The sequence below is a fragment of the Etheostoma spectabile genome, chromosome 5 (assembly GCF_008692095.1).
Source record: "Etheostoma spectabile isolate EspeVRDwgs_2016 chromosome 5, UIUC_Espe_1.0, whole genome shotgun sequence".
In the NCBI taxonomy this organism is placed as follows: domain Eukaryota; kingdom Metazoa; phylum Chordata; class Actinopteri; order Perciformes; family Percidae; genus Etheostoma; species Etheostoma spectabile.
In genome coordinates this window covers 27,175,304-27,188,822 of record NC_045737.1, presented here as the reverse complement: position 1 = coordinate 27,188,822, position 13,519 = coordinate 27,175,304, and the positions used below count along the sequence as shown (strand labels likewise).

The window sequence follows — 13,519 nt, the reverse complement described above, 5'->3', positions numbered from 1 at the left end:
GTTGGGCAGAGATACACATAATAATAATAAAGCATAAAACCTGTCACAGGCACCCCTGCTCCTATTCATTAAGCATTAGCAGTGCTTCAAGGACCCCAATTCATGTGTCACTCTTCTTGTCGAAAATATGTTTTCATACGAGGATAAACCTAGGGCAACTGTTGTGTGTGTTGAGGCAGTTATTGTTGAGGTGAATACTTTAGTGTGCTGACATGACAGAACAAGGTCTAACAGTTCGATTTAGAAGTTCAGTTGAAAAGATTACTAGACAAGAATCACACCATGCAACACACCACAACACGTGTCAGCTACACAAACAAAGATCAGCCTACTGTATGTTCTTTTCCCCTCCTCTGTCTCCTAGCCATGTAGAACAACTTAGACATTGTTTCTGCATAGAAATCTGATATGCATGTAATATGACCAACATAGGCATATATGCGTTTATGTATACAACACACATTTAAATATACAGGTACCTATTAAGTCCAACCTGTCTTTGAGTAATTACATTTATAAACGGTATAGCAAATTGTAACAGCAAATGTGTTTTGTGAGGAATGTGATGTTGGCTAAATTACATTTATTACCAACACAACAAGGAAATTATCTGCCAAGATGCTAAATGGGAATACCGTATGGATGTGCCAAATGTACACTTACAATGCCTTTCATTCAATTTCCCTACAATATCCACCACTGCAATACAAAGCAATTATAGCACCATAAAACCTTTATGGGTATGTTTAGGCACTAGGGATGCACCAATACCACTTTTTTTAAGATCAAGTACAAGTATTTTACGTTTGGGTACTTGGAAATACAGAGTTCCAATACGAGTACTTAATAATCCCTCTGGGGTCCGAGGGTGTTTTCAAACACACAGGTGATTTTAGCCTTCTCTGATATTGTTGTCAATTAGAACAAAGCAGTATTTGCAAAGTACCATGCAGGACTGCACGACTAATCATTAAAAAAAAAAAAATCACAATCTCGATTCACCGATAGTCTGTGTCCTTGTCTGGCCTCATGGCAGTCCCAAAAGTCGGATGAAAGCAGCAGAGTCCTATTTGATTATGACAGTCAGCTAAAAGCAAGTGCCTTGCAGAGTAAGGTGGTAATATATGTGGACAGTTTATTACAGGAAAACCGTTTGCCACCTCAGGAGTGGGAAGAAGGGAAGCATCCAAGCTGTGTACAGTAAGGATGGGAAGTTGTTGACCTCAACTGAGGAGGTAATAGGGCGGTGGAAGGAGCACTTTGAGGAACTCCTAAATCCAGCTGACACGTTCTCTGTGATAGAGGCAGAACTGGAGGATGATGGGGGATTGTCGTCAATTTCACTGGTGGAGGTTGCGGAAGTAGTCAAACAACTCCACAGCGGCAAAGCCCCCAGGATTGATGAGATCCGTCCAGAAATGCTGAAAGCCCTGGGTGTGGAGGAGCTGCCTTGGTTGACACGCCTCTTTAACATTGCGTGGAAGACTGGGACAGGGCCTAAGGAGTGGCAGACCGGGGTGGTGGTTCCGCTCTTGAAAAAGGGGGACCAGAGGGTGTGTGCCAATTACAGGGGTATCACACTTCTCCTCTACTCCAAGGTGCTGGAAAGGAGGGTTCGACCAATAGTCGAACCTCGGATTGAAGAGGAACAATGCGAATTCCATCCTGGTCGTGGAACAACGGATCAGATCTTCACTCTGAAAGAATCTTGGAGGGAGCATGGGAGTATGCCCAACCAGTCTACATGTGTTTTGTGGATCTGGAGAAAGCGTATGACCGGGTCCCCCGGGAGACACTGTGGGTGGTGCTGCGGGAGTATGGGGTGGGGGGGTCCCTTTTTAGGGCCATCCAATCTCTGTGTGATCAAAGCGAGAGCTGTGTCCGGGTTGTTGGCAGTAAGTCGGACTCGTTCCAGGTGAGGGTTTGGCTTCGCCAGGGCTGCGCTTTGTCACCACTCCTGTTTGTATTATTTATGGAGAGGATATTGAGGCGTAGTCGGGGTGGGAAGGGGTTGCAGTTCGGTGGGCTCAGGATGTCATTGCTGCTTTTTGCAGATGATGTGGTCCTCATGGCGTCATCGGTCTGTGACCTTCAGCACTCTCTGGATTGGTTCGCAGCCGAGTGTGAAGCGGCTGGGATGAGGATCAGCACCTCCAAATCTGAGGCCATGGTTCTTAGCAGGAAACCGATGGAGTGCTTTCTCCGGGTAGGGATTGAGTCCTCACCCCAAGTGAAGGAGTTTAAATACCTTGGGGTCTTGTTCGCGAGTAAGGGGAACATAGAGCGTGAGATTGATTGGAGAATCGGAGCAGCGGGTGCGGTATTACGTTCCATTCATCGCACCGTTGTGACGAAAAGGGAGCTGAGCCAGAAGGCAAAACTCTCGGTCTACCTGTCAGTGTTCGTTCTTACCCTCACCTATGGTCATGAAGGCTGGGTCATGACCGAAAGAACGAGGTCAAGGGTACAAGCGGCCGAAATGGGTTTCCTCAGGAGGGTGGCTGGCGTCTCCCTTAGAGATAGGGTGAGAAGCTCAGTCATCCGAGAAGAGCTCAGAGTAGAACCGCTGCTCCTTCGCGTCTAAAGGAGCCAGTTGAGGTGGTTCCAGCATCTGGTAAGGATGCCTCCTGGGCGCCTCCCTAGGGATGTGTTCCAGGCAGGTCCAGCTGGGAAGAGGCCCCAGGGAAGACCCAGGACTAGGTAGAGGGATTATCTTCAACCTGGCCTGGGAACACCTTGGGATCCCCCAGTCGGAGCTGGTTGATGTGGCTTGGGAAAGGGAAGTTTGGGGTCCCCTGCTGGAGCTGCTGCCCCCGCGACCCGATACCGGATAAGCGGATGAAGATGGATGGATGTTATTACAGGGAAACATCCCACAAATTAGAAAATAGCTTACATTTGAGAAACAAACAGAAGGAGGCTAACCTAGCGTACCTTAACAAGGTAAAAGGAGAATGCCTTTCCCCAAAACAGAAGACAGAGACACACTACAGGCTGCTTTCACCGGCGACATGAGAGCTGGTTAGTAAATACGCAGGAACACCAAAAGCGTGGGAAGCGTCGGTTAATATGTGTATTGATACTAGGATGTCTACACAACTGTGTGAGTCGAGTGACTTCAAAAATTCAACACTTTACTCAAACCAAAGTTCAAAACACCTGTTGATGTCTGTCTTCTTTAGTCCGTTGGCTGTTTAGGTTTCTCTCCTGGAACACGTCAAACACATTCTGCACTTACTACTGCATCTTGTTGACTGTTTACATACAGTATATGTGCTCATCATCATCATCATCATATGAACACTGTATGTACTGGTGTTATTGTTGAATATATATTTCTAAAATTGTATGAGATTTTTGTTGAGTTATTACACAATACTTTTTCTGACCTTTTCGAATCCCCCGACAAATAACCCATGTTACAACAAAGACTAAACTAATAAAAACTAAACTAAATGCATTTTCAAAAATTTTTAAAATAAACTAGCAAACCCCCTTTAAAAACTAATTAAAACTAAACTGAATTTGAAATCAAAAAGTCAAAACAAAATAAAAAATAAAAAAACTAATGAAAAATGCAAAACTATAATAACCTGGTTTGGTACTGCCAATTTGTTTTGTTTTGTCATGGTCAAAAAAAAGCATATAGCACAGAACTGTGATATCACTTTTAAGCAAAAAAATCATGATTTGTATTTTTCCCTAAATTGTTGAGGCCTAGTACCATGCCTTTTTACTATTAAAAGCGCAGTGCCTGGACCTGGACATTTCCCTGGACTATTGTCAAAATAATCATTACTCCTGATACCAAAAGTGAGTCAAGTTTAGAAAGAATGAAGAAGGCAAAGTCAATTCTCGTGCATATTAAAATAATAGAGCCCGACCGATATATCGGAGGGCCAATATTCGGCCTTTATTAATGCCGATACTGAAATGCCTATTTAAAAATAAATTTAAAAAATATATATTATTCATTAATCAGAATAATTTATAATGACAAATGATTCTGATGAATGAATATTTAAATAATAAAAACGGACTGTCAACCATTTTATGAGCATTGGCGTTGCATAGTTTGTCCTCCAGAGGGCGCTCTGGCTATGTGTTTTTGTTCAAAGGACTTTAAGTTTCATATCTCAAGTTTTTATTTTTATGCATTTTATTTATCAGAACTTTAATATATTTTGATGTTCCTCTGTTCTGTTGTGACAATAAAACACATTATTATCATATTATTTTAGTGAGAATTCATAAATAACTACAAATAACTAATGTTAGGGAAATCTGTTTTGTGAAACGCGTTTCTGAAATTATTATTTTTTTAAATATATATTGTCCGTTATATTGTCATTATCGGTCTTAAAAATCATTTATCGGTCAGGCTCTATTAAGTAGCCATTTGGATTTACTGATCCAGCGGAGAGGATGGTTTGTTTACACCAGCAACTAAATTCACAAGATTTTGTCCAAATTTGAAAAGTTGTGGCAAACTATAACAGTTAAAACAGTTAGACTTCACACTGCTTTTGTTTTAGACTGTTTGTGAAAAAATAAAGTCGATATTTACAGAGTTGCGCTGTGGTTGTTAAAACAGTGCTGTGTAGAAACCGCATGCAGACAGAGCAGATTGAAGTATCGCTTTCTTCATGTTTTTGCCCGTTAAGCTTTTGAAACATGGTTTCTGTGATGTGGTGACATCTGGGAATCCCTTGGCGCCGGTACACCGAGAAGACATAGAAACCCAGTATTATTAACTACTGAAAATGGATGGTTGTCAAGTGCATTCATGCATTGGGCAAGAGCCTAGAGCCTTTTTACAGCCCAAAAGTTCCAAATGGCTGACATTACTCCTCTTCCGTCGCCTATACCTGCTTGACGGTATTGGGTGTGGCAGTATCAGAGCCATTTTATGACTACAAGTACTGTACATGCGCATGGCATCGACAAATACCAGATACTGGCATCGGTATGGGTACATCCCTATAAGGCACTCAAAGCACTTTATGAGGATTAAACAAAGGGAAGGTCTTAGGGTTAAAACAGTCAACAGTGACTTAAAGCAACAACAGCTTGTTTCATTTAATAACATTTAACCAAAACGTTATTTTTCCCTGACTTTAACGAAAATGCTTTTGCTGCTTAAAATCTATGTAGAAATTCCGTTTTCCACCAAACTGTAATTGACAAAAGAGTGTGTATACATGTAATTTCTAGGATAAAAGGTATGGACAGACTTGTTTCTTGAAGGAAAAGTTAGCTTTTTATTGAACCCCACTGCATTCAGATCTTGTTTTAGAATCATAATAGGAGGCTATAAAGCATGACATCTTTTGTTCAGTAATTTTTGTGATTCTAACTTTTGATCTATATTTGGGGTTGGTTTCATTATATTAAGATGTGTGCATCTGCCCAAGGAGTGTCCCTTAACTTAGATACCATATAAAGAAATATTGTTATTTGCAGGATAAAAATCCAATTAGATTTATTATGCATCTTGATCATTTTTTGCATCACCAACATGAAAAACTCCTCAGGCATGTTCAGTGAACCTTTTTTTTCCCCCATTCCACCTGAATGCTTAATTACCTAAATGAACTCATTACTTCACTGGACTAATTTAACTCTTTGTCCAAGGTCAAGTCTGACAGAGATTTAAAGTGACTAGTCTGTAGGCCTGGGAGAAAAGGAACTGTGCTGAGTGCCAAGAAGAGCATGTGGAAAATGAGGGGAAAAGAGATGATGGTGTAACAAAAATGTTAAACAAATCCAAGTTGGGTAGGTCATTCCTGGAGAGAGAAAATGATGTGCAGAGACCACCCATTGTAGCTTTAGAAATCCAATTGTTGACCGTGGCTGAAATACATGGGCTACATTATTCTTGAGTAGGATACAGGATATTGGGTTTAGAGTTCATAGAGTGAAACAGTAATGACACAGCAGTCTGCCTACAGCATTAGAGCATCGCCTGTACGCTAAATAAATCAAGTCAATCATCATGCCACACTATGTTGAAAGTGATGAATTTAAACTGAGATTAAAAGAGCTGATCTAGCTAAAAACTTTTTGTAGATCATCCAACATTACGGCAGCAGATCACAATACCAGCAGCAAAGGTTCCTGAGCACTGGTAGTAGTCTTTCAATCATTCATTTAAAACAGTTAAATGTGGCACGAAGTCAAAGTGCAGGTTTTTAAAAATGGAAGGTTTACTAGATACATAGCTAACAAACAAAGAAATTAATACATGAAAAAAACGATTTGGTCAAAACCAATTATTTTTTGGATATGTAATGGTCTTAAAAACAAACCAAGAGCTTCGTACTTGGACTAATCTCATGAAGAAATTAATAAGATGTCCGTTTTCTAATGTGTCAGTTTCTCTCTTTTATCTTAATGGATCACGCGTACTGCTGTAGCAGGAAAAATATACTGTGAGTCCTCCAACAAGTATCTCACACTGTTTTTTTCCCTCCTTGTTTTTTAGTTGTTGTTGTTTTCTTTTGTTTTTTGGCCTGCATTCTACATAATATACAACACTGCTGGGTTTTGTTTGTGGCTACATCACAAAACAGTTGTAAGTCATGAATGAAAGATATTTTGCATTTTGTCTCGGTGCTTTGGGCGGGATGAGTATGATGGATAGGCCTACAGTGTAGGGGACAAATGAGTGAAACAACATGAGGAGAGGCATACTAATGATTACGCCCTTACAACTGCACTGGTGAGCCCCCCCCCCCCCCCCCCCCCCCAAAAAAAAAACTATTATTAACTATATAACTATTATACATTTGCAGGTACTAATAGTAACAAAGCTTATGATTAAAATCTCAATGGCATTATTTCTTGTATTATTTGCTTTAATATATGTATGGTACTTCATGTTTTGCAAGCAAATCGGGCCCTCTGCTCTCTCCATCTCCTATCTGGCGCCGCTCGACTCCTGTTCCCGGGGACCATGGGGAAGGACAAGTCCTGGCTGTCCTGGCTCTTGACAGAGGAGATAAATCACTCAGCACACCGGAGGATAGCCTTCCAGTCGGCAAGCTGGGAACTTCATTATCCCGCCCCTGCCACACATTACCATGCAGATCGTCACTGATTGGACCGGCGCAGTGGTGTTTGCAGCCTACTTCTGTCACCGCCAAAGGAGTCTCAGATCTGTCTCAGTGTTGAGAAGAGAAAAGGAAATGATTGTAGATAGAAAAGGAAAGGTGGAAGTGAATGGTGATATTTTAAAATAGGCAGATTGTAAGAGGAAATGGGAAAATTTCACTCAATACAGGGGTATTTGGCGTAAAAACATTGCTGCACACACAAGTTGGTTTCGGTTGACGTCTGCAATACTTTGCAAATTCAAGCAAGCATATTTGGTGTAAATTCCACTATGTTGTAGTTTCCTTAAGCAAGGAGAGGCCCGGGGAAACCACAATTTGTACTTTTTTTGCTCACACTATTCTGCATCAACACTTTCACTCTAACACCTTGTATGTTTTGAAAAAGAGTAATTTTCGTAACCACAAACCACCCATCTTGAGAGCTCATGATTTCTTTATAGACATCAGACTTACATGATATAGAACACAAGAAATATTAAATTACAACTGCTTCCTTTGCATTTCTATATTATTAAATGTAATTAAATAAATATAACTTTGCTTTGTTAATAATCTTTTAGAGGGTTCAGTGAAAACTAACAGTGTTTTACAAAACAGGATTTGGTTATGTCCAGTTAAAGTTAATGCAGATGTATAAATATATAGAGAGCAAGAGATAGACTAGAGATAGAATGTAAAGTCAGTGTGTGTGGTCCTGAGGCACAGAGTACTATGATCCATGCTTGTCTTTGGAGTTAGTATGTGGGGATTGGTGCCCTCCCATCACACGTGCACCGAACTATACAGCAGAGATCAGCATAATTAACTAGCCATGTACTTGTCAGAAATGGTTTAATTACCGAGTATTTAATTACTCTAGTTCTGCATTTAAAAACATATTATGAACTCATGGGACTTTTTGTTGTCTACATTTATATATATTTTTAACTATTGGAGACATCCACTGTTATTTAACTTGTGTATTGCACCCAGAGTTTAATGGGGCCAGCCTGGCTGTATGCTAAGTTTACATCTTTTTCATCTGTCTGAATCATTTCCATTTACTGGGCATCAAGCTGGATCAATGCATTGGTGAGCTGTAACCTGATCACATTGAGCCATTTCTTGGCTCCCTACCAGTGAAAAGCACTAGAGACAAAAGGATAAAGATGCGAAATATCGGGTAATATTGGAGAGGGGAAAATGTAACATCCAGAATGTAGTAAATTGTAGATATGTATTTACAAGTGAAAAATATATATTAAAACAAATTAGGAATTGAGTCAGTAAACATGTTGTCAAAGGTAACAAAAAGAATTAAGTCAGGCAACCATTCATGCAGTGTGAAAGATTTACATTGTGTATAGACACAGTACAGGCCAAAAGCTTGGTTACACTTTCTCATTCAATGAGTTTCCTTTATTTTCATGACTATTTACATTGTAGATTCTCACTGAAGGCATCAAAACTATGAATGAACATATATGGAATTATGTCCTTTACAAAAAAGTGTGAAATAACTGAAAACGTGTCTTATATTCTAGTTTCTTTAAAGTACCAACATTTTCTGCGTCGCAAAAAGACAAGGCGGTTGGAAACAAAGATCTCAAACTTGGACTCATCCGACCAAAGCCCAGATTTCCACTGGTCTAATGTCCATTACTTGTGTTTCTTGGCCCAAACAAATCTCTTCTGCTTGTTGCCTCTCTTTAGCAGTGGTTTCCTAGCTGCTATTTGACCATGAAGGCCTAATTTGTGCAGTCTTCATCTGCTCTCTAAACTGAGCTGCTGTTAACTTGTGATTTCTGTGGCTGGTGACTCAGATGAACTCATCCTCAGCAGCAGAGGTGACTCTTGGTCTTCCTTTCCTGGGGCGGTCCTCATGTGAGCCAGTTTCGTTGTAGCGCTTGATGGTTTTTGTGACTGCACTTGGGAACACGTTTTCACAATTTTCCATACTGACTGACCTTCATTTCTTAAAGTAATGATGGCCACTCGTTTCTCTTTATTTAGCTGATTGGTTCTTGCCATAATATGATTTCTAACAGTTGTCCAATAGGGCTGTCAGCTGTGTATCAACCTGAGTTCTGCACAACACAACTGATGGTCCCAACTCCATTAATAAGGCAAGAAATTCCACTAATTAACCCTGACAAGGCCCACCTGTGAAGTGAAAACCATTTCAGGTGACTACCTCATGAAGCTCATTGAGAGAACAACAAGGGTTTGCAGCACTATAAAAAAGCAAAGGCTGGCTACTTTGAAAAAACTAGATTATAAGACATGTTTTCAGTTATTTCACACTTTTTTATTAAGTACATAATTCCACATGTGTTCATTCGTAGTTTTTATGCCTAAAGGGATAATCTACAATGTAAATAATCATGAAATAAAGGAAACGCATTAAATGAGAGGTGTGTAGTATTTATGTATGTATGTATTATACCACCACACACACACACACACACACACACACACACACACACACACACACACAAACCTACATGTATCTGACACTAAAAAACAAACAAAAAAAACAGCGATAATCACTGAGGTACAAAGTTATTAGATGTGTTACAGCATTAGGTTTTCAGCAAGACACCTCAGTAAAAGAGATGGACCGTCAGGCTGCGGATGTCAAGGGCGACAGTGGAGAATTGTGTTATCTAAGAGTCGGGGGATGTGCAGGAGTTCCAGGTGTTCTTCACAAGAATAAAAGTGACATCTGAAATTAGCAAAGGTTTAATTCCACACTTCCGAACCATGGGGTGAGTGCAAATGAAACAGAGAAGAGAGCGTGACTCCTCCACCTGTCAATCTCCAGTTCTCACCGCTGTCAGCAGATGTCAGTTAGCTTCTGCCTGAGCTTCAGCCTCTCTCCTGCCTCTGACACCAACTTATAATAATATTCTGTAATCAGATATAAGCAGAAGAGTGCATTGAGTACTACAAGGTTCCATCCTTTCAACCTACTCTTCAAATTTTCCTTCCACCTTAAACTTGTGTATGCCCTCCCCACTTTCCCCCCTGTCTAACCCTTCCCTCCCCCAGTCCAGGTCTTGTGTGTTGGAGGATCCCCAGGGTGTGTGTGGGCTAATTAGGGTGAGGCAGATTGGAGGGAAACACAGGTGTTAGCCAGACCGTACTCGCTTGTACAGAGTAATGACTGTACCGAAGCACCTCATCCCACCACCCTCCCCCCAGGGTAATTTGTCGCTCCTCTGTATAGCCATGCATCTCTCTGCTCCACTTCTGTTTACTTTTCATTAATTATTTTTATTTTGTTATTTGTTAGCCTTATTTATGGCCCACACAAATATCAGCGCCATTAGAAGGGAGATGCAACGACGACTTTGTCACTGTGGTCCTTACCTGTGCCGCAAGGGTTAGAACTGTTGATGTCTCTTTATCAGGTCAAGGTGGTCTGTTAATGTGTGTGTTCATGTGTGTGCTGCTGTGTTAGCACAAGCTTTGTTTTACATCAGCCGTCAGACATATTGTACTCTCATTCCTACTTTGTTTCTCTGTTGCCTCACTCTTTATTGCCTCTAACAGACCGACACTCATATATCACATTTCAAACGTGAAATAATACAAATCTCTGTTTAGTGATGTTGAAATACCTCTACTAATCTGATTGGACATGACTGTGGAGATCTCAGGAAGAGAAAAAACGGAGCAGGAGAACATTCTTCTGCTTCTTACTTCTGATTATTAAATGATGACTAAGGCTCTTAGTAAATAATTTAAGAGCACAAATCGACAGAGAGTTGAAGTAACAGACAGTAAAAAGAAAAAGCAGAAAGGGTGAGTGATGGGAGGAGTGTGCAAAAAGAAATTGTTGAGATAACTGTGAGATCAACAGAGAGAGGATGAAGAGGGGAAAAGAGAGAACACGCTCCTGCTAAGTGCATAAGTGGCAATATGCACCCAGTGAGGTGGAACTGAACCCGGTGAGAGAATATTGTCCTAGGTCAAGCCGAGTCAGAATCACTTGGGTGACTGTTGCTCACTAGAGCAGAGCACAGCTGAGGGAGAAAGCGGGTGCAACACTGAGTCAGCGCCATTTTACCACTTACTCGGTAGAAAACACACTCTGTGCTACCATCATGATATGAAAGATATTCCTCAAAGCAACTATGTTATTTAGTTATTCATTTCCGCCCCAAATGACTTTCTACCTCACACTGATGATGCAGTGCCAACACATATTGCCCGCATGTTATCACATTTCATTTGATAACATGCATCAGAGTCACTCTCTCACACACACACACACACACACACACACACACACACACACACACACACACACACACACACACACACACACACACACACACACACACACACACACACACACACACACACACACACACACACACTGTCAGACCTATCTCCATACCTGTGAAGCAAGGTTTGGCTACGGCAATCACAAGTTTGATAAGCAATGGAGGCTCTGCAAAATTTCTGCAAAAGTCTCAGGAAGGAACATGTTTTGGTGGAACATATGTACCCCTCAAAAGACAACACCACATAAAATATTAAATTAAGGTAACTGCTCACAAAATACAGTAATGTGAGCTGTTTAGCTGAATTAGCTAAATACACGATTTGAAGTAATATGCTTTTACGAGTGTATCGCTGTGTGTACTTTGTCCATAGCAATCCCTCCAATAGATCCCAAAACATCCCAGTTAGATAGTAAATGCCGTAAACATATTATCTATAATCAATCCCCCGAAAGAACCAAGTAGGCCTGCCTTATTGCATGATCCAAATTTTCTTCAAATCTTTCCATTTTCAGGTTTGTAGATTGCTAGATTGAAGTTTATTGTTGTTTTTCGTAGTGAACGGACTTTGAGAACGGCAACACACAGAGAGCGGAAGGTGAGGGTCAAAGCTTGACATCTTGTGCGTGGATGTCAGGCTTAATCCTGGAAATGTACTTCCATTGATCCAGACAACACACACATTACAGCAAGCAGTGTGGAATGTTTATATTTGCTACAACAAATTAAAATGAAAAAGTGATGGCAGACGTCCAATATTTAAAAAGAGTAAAAGCTTTCATAGAAACCCATTCACTAATGCAAAATAAAAGCTCACACAGCTGATCTTAGTTTACAATAAACCAACTTGAGGGAAAGATCATGATTTGGGCTTGATTAAGTAATGAAACATCCTAGCTAGGTTTAGCTATGGTTACAATAATTTGATAACAATAAACACTTGGTTAAGTTAAAATAAACCTTGCGCTGGGACTGCACGGCGTATGAGGCGCGTTCCCCACGGGTGGCGGATGGGGTGTTACACCGTATGGTGTCGTGGACCAACGCAGTCTAAGGGAAGGACATCCTGACAGAAAACCACTGGCCCTCCAAGCTTGGGGGTTGGGCAGAAGGCTAACAACCTACTCCCGGAAAACAAGCCTGTTACAGAAACAACGGACATCATATTACAAGACGCCGCCCAAAAACAACTTGGCGGCGAATGGTGGAACTGGAACGTAACGGTGCAGGCTGGAACACGTGGAACACAGCACGACGTGCAGCTGCAAACCGAACCCAGTGGAGGAGTGATGTCCAAGCCTTGTGTGCCTCCTGGCACGGAGAGAATTAACTTACTTAAGTTAATATAAAAAAAAAAAAAACATTGACTCATGGTTGGTTACAATGGCCCGCAAGAGGGCTTTGTTCAGTTGAACATAAACATGGTAACAATAGGTTTCATGTCTGAGGTAGGGCTGGGCAATATATCAATAATATATCAATATTGTGATATGACACTAGATATGGGCATAGATTTTGGATATTATGTTGTCTTTTACTGGCTTTAAAGGCTGCATTACAGTAAAGTGATGATCTTTACTGAACTTACTAGACAGTTCTAGCTGTTCTATTGTTTGCCTTTTCCCCACCTAGACATTATGTCCACATTACTGATGATAATTTATTTAAAATCTAAGTGTGAAGATATTTTATTAAAGCACCAACTGTCAACCCTAGAATATTGCAGCATTATCAATATCGAGGTATTTGGTCAAGAATATCGTAAAATCCTATTTCGCCCAACCCTAGTCTCAAGGAGGTACTGCATATGATGATACAATAGCTAATAGTCAAGCAATGCAACAACCTCTGCTCCTCAAACTGATTTGTCAATTGTCTGAATTTAACTGTCCTCTCAAAAATGTTGTCGAATTGTCCTCTCTTTTCATGCTTTGGCACAATTCTGCAACTTTGTTTAATCCTCTTAAAATTCCCAAGGGCCCATTGTAACACATTTACAGAGTATCAGTACAAACGTATTGCATTAATGAAACAAATCACCATATATAAGCCTTGCCCACTGAGTAATTCATTATTTAATTGAAGCCATTTAGTTTGTACTGTCAAACAATGAAGGTGATAATAATGAGGTGA

General features: G+C 40.6%; 1 long non-coding RNA gene across 1 annotated transcript in view; it reads left to right on the top strand.

The window, feature by feature from the left end:
• Nucleotides 1–2,588: 2,588 nt before the first annotated feature.
• LOC116689563 (uncharacterized) overlaps nucleotides 2,589–13,519 on the top strand; it is a 13,570-nt gene continuing 2,639 nt past the window's right edge. Inside the window, exon 1 of the long non-coding RNA XR_004332037.1 lies at nucleotides 2,589–2,601. This is a non-coding gene — a long non-coding RNA (uncharacterized LOC116689563). The remainder of the gene's footprint in view (nucleotides 2,602–13,519) is intronic.